Below are 11492 nucleotides of genomic sequence, written 5' to 3'. Positions count from 1 at the left end.
CAAGTGTGGGGGTATTTGATGTGCACAAAATGTAACATATAAATTACATCAATTGTGGCATAAAACTAACCCTTTTTTAGTACTAATGTTGGAAAAAGTGTGCTTTTGTCTTCCGTTTGAATTTTCAGGATTAAATGAGCTCAAATAGACAAAAGAAGCAAAAAGAAAGCTAAATCTAACATAAATACAACAAAAGGAACAAAACGTGGCATGCCCGACCTCCCGACAGCATCTTCCCAAGCAAAACAAGAAGATAGAAGCATGAACACGCCCCGTGCTCAGCGAGCACGGGGGCGTGCCCAAGTGTCAGCATAAAAGACAAAGTGGTAGAAGCTTCCATCGCCCACCACGGGGTCGTGGTCAACTATAAGATTCGCGGAATCAAGGCAAATCTTGATAGTACAGATATGCTTCTGCACACGGGTTCGTGCTCAGCGGACACGGGGGCGTGGCCAGCTAATGCAGACAAACTGCATTTAATGAAGAAAAAGAGGAGGATGGCCCCGTGTCCGCTCGTGCCCGAGCTTCTGTTCAGCCTATAAATAGGAGTGCTTAGAGCTCTTGCAACTCATCCCTTGGCACACCACCTCTCTCACACTTCACCCACCACCCACCACCATCACAACACCATCATCCACCACCATCATCCATTGTCCATCATAGAGTGTGTGAGTCGTCTCGGGATCCAAGATTGATCGTAAGAGTTCTTGACAATCAAAGGCCATGTTTGCCTAAGTCTCTTACAACACTTGGTGAAGACAAGTGTTTAGTGTAATACTTTTTATTTTTAATCTTTTGCACTTTTTAATTGGTCTTGTATTAATGACTTTAATTACTAGTTTCTTATGTTGAAGGTGATTCTTCCTTATCGTTTGTTCGTGGTGTCTTGGCATTATTTTACTGTCTATATAAAATAAAAGATTTTCACCATTCGTATCTCCACGGTCTATATGGAGGTATGTTGGCTACCTGGTCGGGGGTTAAGGGAACGGTTTGGTAAGAGTCTTGCCATTGTTCAGTGTATAGATCCTGCAAAGGACCTGGGTGAAATTTAGTAGGACCTCCTTCAATACCCAACGGTATTGGATGGCGGGGGTCCAAACTCTTTGATTCCCTCATAAGTTAAACTACTATTAAAACTTTAACCCGGCTACTTAGGACTGTATCCTTGCTGACTCAGACTACTTAGCTGAGGGTAACGTCGTCTTCAAAAGAGGGGCCTACCACATTATGCATTAATAACTTAATTAATTATCTTTCAATAATCCAACCCTTTAGGATTGTATCCTTGCTGACTCAAACTACTGGGTTGAGGGTAACGTCGCCTTCAAAAGAGGGGCCTACTACAATAACTAAGATAATCTCTTAAACAAGTGCAAAAGTTCGAAAATAATCAAAGGTTACACTACACATGAGTCGGATCTAAGTGATTCATCTTGTCTATCTGTTTTTAATTTTATTTTACTTTTCAGCATTTTAGTTAGTTTTATTTTCCTAGTTTAAAAACTTTTTTTCTAACATTTTGATTTGATTAGATGTTGAGGATAAACCGGTACTAAAAGCTCTTGTGTCCTTGGACGACCTCGGTATCTTACCAACACTATACTACGTCCACGATTGGTGCACTTGCCCATATGTGTGTTTAGTGTTAGTAAATATCGTGTTTATAAATTTAAAACTTGGCTAAAAAGTGTAAAAAGGGCTTAAAATATACACCTAAAACATATATACACTGACACGCATCAGTTTAGCGGGCCTAATCAAGGGGAAGTCCAAGAGAAGGGATTTTTGGAGATCCCTGTTTATTTATTTATTTATGTTGTAATCATGTCCCTGCGAGGACATTTGTTTCTGTATTATGCCCCTGCGCAGGCATGTCTTTCTGTATTCCGCCCCTGCGTGGGCATGTTTTTCTATTTAACCCCTACGTGGGTATGTTAGGTTTGTTTAGCCCCTGCGTGGGCATGTTATTTCCTTAGAAGTCCCGTTTAGGGCAAACCTGTACTTGTTTAAATTTTTGTAGTGGAATGGTTTAAATTAAATTTTCATTTTTAACTATATGCATAAACATAAAATATAAAATAAATGAAAATATAACATTCCTTTTATAAGACCTATCATTATAATAAAATGATAAAATCTAAAAAAAGGACAAAACCTAGTCCATGTGTCATTTCAAGACAGGGCCAAGATGGTAGTTCCTCAAATTAGTTTCAGGTCCCTATTGATATCTCAATTTAGAATTTTCTACATTAAATATTAAAAAGAATCTTAAAGGTAAAACCTAGCCACATGTCGTTCTAGATATGGCCAAAATGGTAAAACCTATTTAAAAGATTCAAATCCCTGTTAACATCTGTAAACATGTTAACACTCCTGACAAAATGTGATTCGATAAAATCCCATAAGTCATCCTTATATTAAATTCTTCCAAATTCTTTTATTATACATTAAAACATCCAATAAGGATGTAATGCCTACGGGCTATACTCATTGTCATATAAGACAAAAGACAGTTGTGGTCTTCGACCCCCTGTTAAGAAGAGGTAGTGAACTAGAATTTAAAACCTCAATACCTTGATCCTATAAGATCATGATTAAAAAAATTTAAAACTGTCCATGTGACTTGGCCTTTTATGCCATTAATATATTTTAAATATAACTAAGGATTAATATAATGAAAAATCCTGAATATATATATGCTTAACAAATTAATCAAAATGGCTTCTAAACACCATGATTGATAAATCATCTAGAATGATAAAACTGCTATAGACCTCTGAATAAATTAGAATCATTATTTTATGTAGCAAACAAGCTACATGGCGGGGTCAGACGACGTCAACAGTCACCCCAGAGATAATCATGACACCTCCAGAGTCAACGTAGTAGGAGCAGAATTACAAGCATTGATAGACAATGCTGTTACAAGAGCTTTGGATAGACAGTTCAAAGAATCCAGTGGTACCCAGGTCAGGACTCAGTCTATACCACACTCTAAACCACCCTCTAGAACTCATACTGCTCACAAGAGTCATCACTCATCAAACCAGAGGAGTGTTCCATCTAAGAGAATTGTGCTAAATCAAGAACCATGTGCTAAAGGTTGCACCTATAAATATTTTGTCTCCTATAAACCCAGGGATTTCACTGTGAAGAAAGGAGATGTCGACTGTATGACATAGTTGGATGAAATGGACACCGTGGTGGATATCAGTGGTTGTGCTGATAAGGATGTAGTAAAGTTTGTATCTCAGTCGTTCAAAGGTGAGGCATTAGCTTTGTGGAGGTCCTTGATCCAAGCTACCGGGAAGATCCCATTGTACAATCTGACATGGGATCAATTTGTTGCTCTCATTAAGGAGAACTACTGCCCTCAGCATGAGGTTGAAAAGATTGAGTCTGATTTCTTGTCTTTGGTTATGAAGAACCTGGATTGTAAAGCTTACCTTACGAGCTTCAATACTATGTCAAGATTGGTTCCTTATCTTGTGACACCGGAACCCAAAAGGATAGCTCGTTTTATTGGGGGGTTTAGCCCAGAGATTAAGGCAAGTGTGAAGGCCTCTCGGCCAGCTACTTTCAGATCTGCAGCTGATATATCTTTGTCCCTCACACTGGACGCGGTCAGGCAGAGATCGTTGAGGAACACTGACGCTGAAAAGAGAAAGTGTGAGGATGACAACTCACGACGTTCAGAAAAGAAGCATAAGGGAAACAATGACCACAAAAAGGGTTCTGGATCTAAGAAAGATGGTCAACAGACGGGTGATAAGCTCAAGTGTAAAATCTGTAAGAAGCACCATTTCGGAAAATGCAGATATGAGTCGAAATCCCAGTCACAGCCGAGGGCGTGTGGGATTTGTAAGCCAAGTTAGCACAAGACCTTAGACTGCAAGAAAATCAAGGATTCGACGTGCTATAACTGCAATGAAAAAGGGCACATTAAGTCCAATTGCCCAAAATTCGTGAAGAAGCCTGGGGAAGCCAAGAAGACCAATGCAAGGGTCTTCCGGATGGATGCAAAGGAAGCTGTTCAGGACGATAACGTGATCACATGTACCTTCCTTGTAAATGATGTCTATGCAAGAGTGCTTTTTGATTCAGGAGCTGATAAGTCATTCGTAGATAGTAAGTTTTGTAAGTAGTTGAATTTACATGTTAAAACCCTAAGCGTGAAATATGAGGTAGAATTAGCTGATGGTACCCTAGAAACAGCCTCAACTGTATTAGATGGATGTGTTATATCTATTAGGAACCACTCTTTTCCAAATCGTTTGCAACAAGAAGCAAGTAGTAGTCAAGACTCCGTCTGGTGAGCCACTTACCATTCAAGGAGATACCCAGTATGGACTGCCTGAGCAAATGTCTATGCTCAAGGCATCCAGATGTTTGAAGAAGGGTTGTGTCATTTATATGGCACAGGTGACTATTGATGAGCAGAAGCCCAGGATTGAAGATATTCCCGTCATTTCTGAGTACCCTGAAGTTTTCCCTGAAGAACTACCTGGTTTACCACCAGATAGGCAAGTAGAATTCAGAATTGACATCATCCCTGGGGCAGCGCCTGTCGCGAGAACGCCTTACAGATTGGCACCAACAGAAATGAAAGAGTTAAGGACCCGGCTAGATGATCTGTTAGCCAAAGGTTTTATTAGACCTAGTTCGTCTCCTTGGAGAGCGCCAATCCTGTTTGTAAAGAAGAAGGACGGATCGATGCGTTTATGCATCGATTATCGCGAGCTTAACAAAGTCACTATCAAGAATAGGTACCCATTGCCCAGGATCGACAATCTGTTCGATCAATTGCAAGGGGCAAGTTACTTCTCTAAGATCGATTTGAGGTCAGGCTATCATCAACTGAAGGTTAAAGATGAAGATGTGCACAAGGCTGCATTTAGAACTCGCTATGGTCATTATGAGTTCTTAGTGTTGCCTTTTGGGCTCACTAATGCACCTGCCGCATTCATGGATCTCATGAATCACGTCTGCAAGCCCTACTTAGATAAATTCGTCATTGTCTTCATTGATGACATTCTCATTTACTCGAAGAGCCAAGCTGACCATGAGGAGCACCTCCGTTGCATTCTGAAACTACTTCATCAAGAAAAGCTCTATGCCAAATTTTCAAAGTGTGAATTTTGGCTTCGTGAAGTCCAATTTCTTGGACATGTTATTAGTGAGCGTGGTATCCAAGTAGATCCCGCTAAGATTGAAGCCATTATGAATTGGCAAGAGCCAAAGACGCCTACGGAGATTCGCAGCTTTCTAGGATTGGCAGGATACTACAGGCGATTTATCGAAAACTTCTCAAGAATTGCACCACCACTGACTTTACTCACCCGCAAAAATAGCAAGTTTGACTGGGGGTCTAAGCAACAAGAATCTTTTGATATTCTTAAGCATAAGTTTAGCAATGCTCCAGTATTGACATTGCCTGATGGAATCGAAGAATTCGTAGTATATTGTGATGCATCGTACACAGGTATGGGATGTGTGCTTATGCAGAAATGCAAAGTCATTGCCTATGCTTCTCGACAGTTAAAGGTGCACGAGAAGAATTACACCACCCATGACTTGGAGTTGGGTGCCGTTGTATTCACACTAAAACTGTGGAGGCATTATTTGTATGGAACCAAGTGTGTGATCTATTATGATCACAAGAGCCTTCAACATTTGTTCAATCAGAAGGACTTGAACATGAGGCAGCGACGATGGATGGAAACTTTGAATAATTATGACTGTGAGATACGATACCATCCAGGCATGGCAAATGTGGTTGTCGACGCCTTAAGTAGAAAGGAAAGGGTGAAGCCCATAAGAATCAATGCCAAGAGCATTGAATTAAAGAATAGTTTAAATGAAAGGCTGTTAGCTGCGCAGAAGGAAGCTGTACTAGAAGCTAACTATCCTGATGAAAAGCTAGGAGTAACTGAAGAGCAGTTATCCTATGGCAAGGACGGAATCCTGAGATTAAATGGACGAATATGGGTTCCAGTTTATGGAGGACTTCGGGATGTTATCCTCCAGGAAGCCCGCAGTTCTAAATATTCCGTTCATCCTGGAGCTGATAAGATGTACCAGGATCTGAAGGCAAATTATTGGTGGATAGGCTTGAAGAAGTCTATAGCTACCTATGTAGCCAAATGTTTGACGTGCGCACAAGTTAAAGCTGAACACCAGAAACCGTCAGGTTTGCTACAACAGCCTGAACTTCCCACCTGGAAGTGGGAAATCGTGACAATGGATTGTATCACCAAATTGCCAAAGACAAAGAAAGGAAATGATACTATTTGGGTGATAGTAGATAGACTGACTAAGTCATCACATTTCCTACCCATCAAGGAGACTCATAGCTCCGACATATTAGCCCAGTTGTACGTGGATAAGATTGTCTCTCTTCAGGGCATACCAGTGTCTATTATCTCTGACATGGATACTAGATACACAACACATTTTTGGAAAAGTTTCCAACAATCTTTGGGCACACGCTTGAATTTTAGTATGGCTTACCATCCTCAGACGGACGGACAGGGTGAGCGTACAATCCAAACTTTGGAAGACATGCTTCGTGCATGTGTGATTGACTTAGGTGGTAGTTGGGATAACCACCTGCCATTGATCGAGTTCTCCTATAACAATAGCTACCATACAAGCATTCAGGTTGCGCCTTTTGAGGCATTATATGGTAGGAAATGCAGAACGCCTATTTGTTGGGCAGAAGTAGGAGAAGCTCAGTTATCAGGACCTGATATAGCCCTTGAAACAACGGACAAGATTGTCCAAATTCGTGACCGCCTGAAAGCTACCAGGGATAGGCAGAAAAGTTATGCTGATAAAAGGCGAAAACCTCTAAAGTTTGAGGTTGGTGATAAGGTTCTGCTTAAAGTATCACCTTGGAAGGGGGTGATGCGGTTTGGTAAGAAAGGTAAGTTAAGCCCAAGGTATATAGGACCATTCGAGATCATCGAATGTGTAGGAGCAATGGCTTATAAGTTAAACTTACCTGAAGAGCTCAGTGGTATTCACAATGTATTCCACATCTGCAATCATAAGAAATGTCTAGCCGATGAATCGCTAGTCATACCACATACAGATGTGCACATAGATGAGAGCTTAAAATTTGTGGAAAAACCTTTGCCGATCGAGGATCGACAGGTAAAGAAGCTTCGAAGGAAGCATGTGCCAATTGTAAAGGTTAAATCGGATGCCCGAAGAGGTCCCGAGTACACGTGGGAGGTAGAATCCACAATGAAAGAAAAGTACCCCCATTTATTTCAGTAAATCTCGAGGTCGAGATTTCTTTTAAGGGGGTGAGGATGTAACACCTCGAAAATTCATGTCCAAAATTATATTGACACGTGTCATGGACTTTAAAAGTGTAAAGAATTAACTTAGAGGGACTAAAGTTGACAAACAAAGAAAGTATGAGAGTAAAGGGATTAAAAATGTCAACAAAGGATGGATATACTTTTCAACGACCTTACATGATGTCTATACCCTTAAACAAATGAATTATGAAGCGTATGAAGCCGTTTGTGGAAGAAAGTGAGAGTTAACAAACTGCAGGGGTTAAAAGTGTCAACATGTTTAAGTTATACCTCTGAGTGATCTAGAATATGTGATAAAATTATGTTTCGGTATGAGAAAGTTATGCTAACATTCGTATACGAGGGGTTAAAAGCGTCAACATTGAAATTAAAGGCTTTACGAGTGATCAGAAAGGTAACCGAGGACTTAACGGTGTTTGGTTATGCCTTGGTCAAGTTAGAGGGCCAAAAGTGCAAGAAATAAACATAAAACCACGTTTAGAAGGACCAGGGACCAAAACAACAATTATTGAAAGTTGTTTTCAGGTCAGCAGGGTCCAGGCGGCCCGCGTAAGACTCCTTAAGAGTCTACGCGGCCCGCGTAAGCATGCCAGCGATAGAAAACTCTTGGCAGCTGCCAGTTCAGGTCTGTTAACCGACTTAAAAGCTTGTTTTTATATACCAGGGACTCCTCCACTGGTATTTCATGCAATAGGGACAGATGGGACCATCTTGTAACACTTGTAGACCTATTTGTCATGATCTTGGTGAATCAAATTCACTATATAAAAAGCTCCAATGTTGCAACATTGAGCACACCCATTTCAAAACCTTCACAACTCAACTTCTGGAGATTGCTGGAGTCAAACCGTCCTTAAGTCTTACTTAGTTAATTAGCTTAAAGTCAAACCGTCATAATTAAAGTTTGACTTAGTGATTATTCACAATTTGTCCAGTCAAATCTCAAATTGAAAGTACCTATGAGTTGGTAATTATGTGGGTAATAAACCCTTAAAAGGGCGCTCTCTGATTCCCACTCTAACTAGGTCAATTGTCGGGTCAAAGCTAATCTTAAAAAGTCAACAGAAAGCTTATTTTCAAATAAATGCATAATTAGCAATGTAGAAGTGATGTGTGTAAAATGCAACATATAAATCACATCAATTAAGGCATAAAACTAACCCTTTTTAAGTACTAATGTTGGAAAAAGAGTGTTTTTGTCTTCCTTTTGTATTTTCAGGATGAAATGAGCTCAAAAACACAAAAGAAGCAAAAAGACAACTAATTCTACCATAAAATACAAGAAAAGGAACAAAAGTGGACTGCCCGGACCCTCAACGGCACCTCCCAAGGCAAAGGAGAAGAAACAGAGTCTGAACACGCCCCGTGTCCAGCGAACACGGGGGCGTGCCCAGGAAGCAGTAGAAAAGACAAACCAGTAGAAGCTTCCATTGCCCACCACGGGGCCGTGTCCAGCGAGCACGGGGGCGTGGTGAAAGTACAGCAGGCGCATTAATTGTAATTCGCAATTACAATTAATGAAGTGAGAGAATGTCAGACGGGCACGGGGCCGTGTCCAGCGGACACGGGGCCGTGTCCAGCCTTCTGTTCAGCCTATAAATAGAGGAGCTTGGCTTCATTCTCTCTCATCCCTTGGCACACCACCTCTCTCACACCTCATCCACCACCCACCACCACCATAACACCATCATCCACCACCATCATCCATTGTCCATCGTAGAGTGTGTGAGTCGTCTCGGGATCCAAGATTGATCGTAAGAGTTCTTGACAATCAAGGCCATGTTTGCCTAAGTCTCTTACATCACTTGGTGAAGACAAGTGTTTAGTATAATACTTTTTATTTTTAATCTTTTGCACTTTTTATTTGGTTTTGTATTAATGACTTTAATAACTAGTTACTTATGTTGAAGGTGATCTTTCCTTATCGTTTGTCCGTGGTGTCTTGGCATTATTTTACTGTCTATATAAAATAAAAGAATTTCACCATTCATATCTCCACGGTCTATATGGAGGTATGTTGGCTACCTGGTCGGGGGTTAAGGGAACGGTTTGGTAAGGGTCTTGCCTTTGTTCAGCGTTTAGAGGTCCTGCTTGGGACCTGGGTCAAATTTAGTAGGATCTCCTTCAATGCCCATAGGTATTGGATGGCGGGGATCCAAACTCTTTGACCCCCTCATAAGTTAACTACTATTAATACTATAACCCGGCTATTTAGGACTGTATCCCTGCTGACTCAGACTACTTAGCCGAGGGTAACGTCACCGCCAAAAGCGGGGCCTACCACAATTTGCATTAATAACTTAATTCATTATCTTTCAATAATCCGACCCTTTAGGATTGTATCCTTGCTGACTCAAACTACTGGGTTGAGGGTAACGTCGCCTTCAAAAGAGGGGCCTACTACAATAACTAAGATAATCTCTTAAACAAGTGCAAAAGTGCAAAAATAATCAAAGGTTATACTAATACACGTGTCGGATCCAAGTGATTCATCTTGTCTATCTGTTTTTATTTTATTTTATTTTTCAGCATTTAGTTAGTTTTTATTTTTCTTAGTTTAAACGTTTTTCTCACTTTTTGATTTGGTTAGACGTTGAGGATAAACCGGTATTAAAAGCTCTTGTGTCCTTGGACGACCTCGGTATCTTACCAACACTATACTACGTCTACGATGGGTGCACTTGCCCATATGTGTGTTTAGTGTTAGTAAATATCGTGTTTTATAAATTTAAAACTTGGCTAAAAGTGTAAAAGGGGCTTAAATATACATCAAAAATATAACACACTTCACGCACATCAAGTTTTTGGCGCCGTTGCCGGGGACACAAGGATTTTAAGAAAGTTAGGAATCAACGGCCTAATCATATTTTTATTTTTCTTTGATTTTTTTTTAGATTTTTCTTAGATTTTTAGCTTCTGCAGAGCTCAGCACGGGGCCGTGCCTGGTCGGACACGGGCCGTGCTCAGCAACGTTACTGGCAGTTTTTGTTTTTCAAGTTACAGAAGGCTGACCACGGGGCCGTGCCGGTGCAACACGGGGCCGTGTCCAACTTCCAGTAACTGGGATCTGAAAAACAATCACTGTAATTCCGACCACGGGGCCGTGTTCACTCAACACGGGGCCGTGGTGAACCTTCTGACCAACATTCTTTTCTGTTTTTATTGCAGGACTTGGAACCCAACGCCATCCTTACGTAGTGTATGAGCTCCAGTTCCAATAAAGACATAAAGGAACCGCTAGAAGAACCCGAACGCTTTTTCAGAAAAAGGTTAAAAGCCAAAAACCAAGAGAAGGTTTCGGGTGATCCACCCCCAATGGCGGACCAACGTACCCTTATGGATTATCTACGGCCCACCGTAGGTAATCTAGGCGCCGCTATCAATGCTCCGAATGTCGAAGCCAATAACTTCGAACTTCGACCGCATTTGATACAAATGCTCCAAAACTCCGCAACCTTCCACGGGCTTGCGGACGAGGATCCTCATCTACATATAACTAATTTCTTAGAAATATGTGATACCTTTCGGATCAATGGAGCATCAAACGACGCCATCCGCCTCCGTATGTTTCCATTCTCACTAAAAGACCGAGCAAAAGCTTGGCTCAACACCCTCCCAGCTGGATCGGTAAACACCTGGGATGAACTAGCCCAAAAGTTTCTATATAAGTATTTCCCTCCTTCTAAAACTGCTAAATTAATGGCTGAAATTAATACATACTCACAAGAGGACGGGGAATCCTTATATGAAACTTGGGAAAGGTTCAAGGAGCTATTACGCAAGTGTCCCCATCACGGCCTAGCAATATGGCAACAAGTATCCACTTTCTACAATGGATTGTTGCCACACACTAGGCAGACACTTGATTCTAGCTCCGGGGGACTTTTAGGTAATCGACGCCCACACGAAATATATAATCAGATTGAGGAAATTGCTCAAACCAATTTTCAATGGCACACTCCCCGGGGAAATAAGTCTATTGCCCCGGGCGCCCATAAGGTCGACGAAAGCACCTCTTTACAAGCCCAAATCGAGGCCCTTTCTTCAAAAATAAAAAAATTAGAAATGACAAAAACAGTCTCGGTTATGGCTTGTGAAGGGTGTGGTGGGTCACATGAAAATTGGAGTTGCATGAAAGAAACGGACGACCAACAAGAAATG

The 11492-nt window shown here is 41.1% G+C and overlaps 1 non-coding gene across 1 annotated transcript; it reads right to left on the bottom strand.

Moving 5' to 3' along the window:
* Positions 1 to 11024: 11024 nt before the first annotated feature.
* Positions 11025 to 11131, bottom strand: LOC118492855. Its single transcript, XR_004894856.1, has one exon. It is a non-coding gene; the product is annotated as a small nucleolar RNA R71 (small nucleolar RNA).
* Positions 11132 to 11492: the final 361 nt, after the last annotated feature.

This window comes from Helianthus annuus, chromosome 5 (genome assembly GCF_002127325.2).
Source record: "Helianthus annuus cultivar XRQ/B chromosome 5, HanXRQr2.0-SUNRISE, whole genome shotgun sequence".
Lineage (NCBI taxonomy): Eukaryota > Viridiplantae > Streptophyta > Magnoliopsida > Asterales > Asteraceae > Helianthus > Helianthus annuus.
Note: the sequence above shows the minus strand (reverse complement) of the source record. Positions and strands in the feature narration are given on the sequence as shown.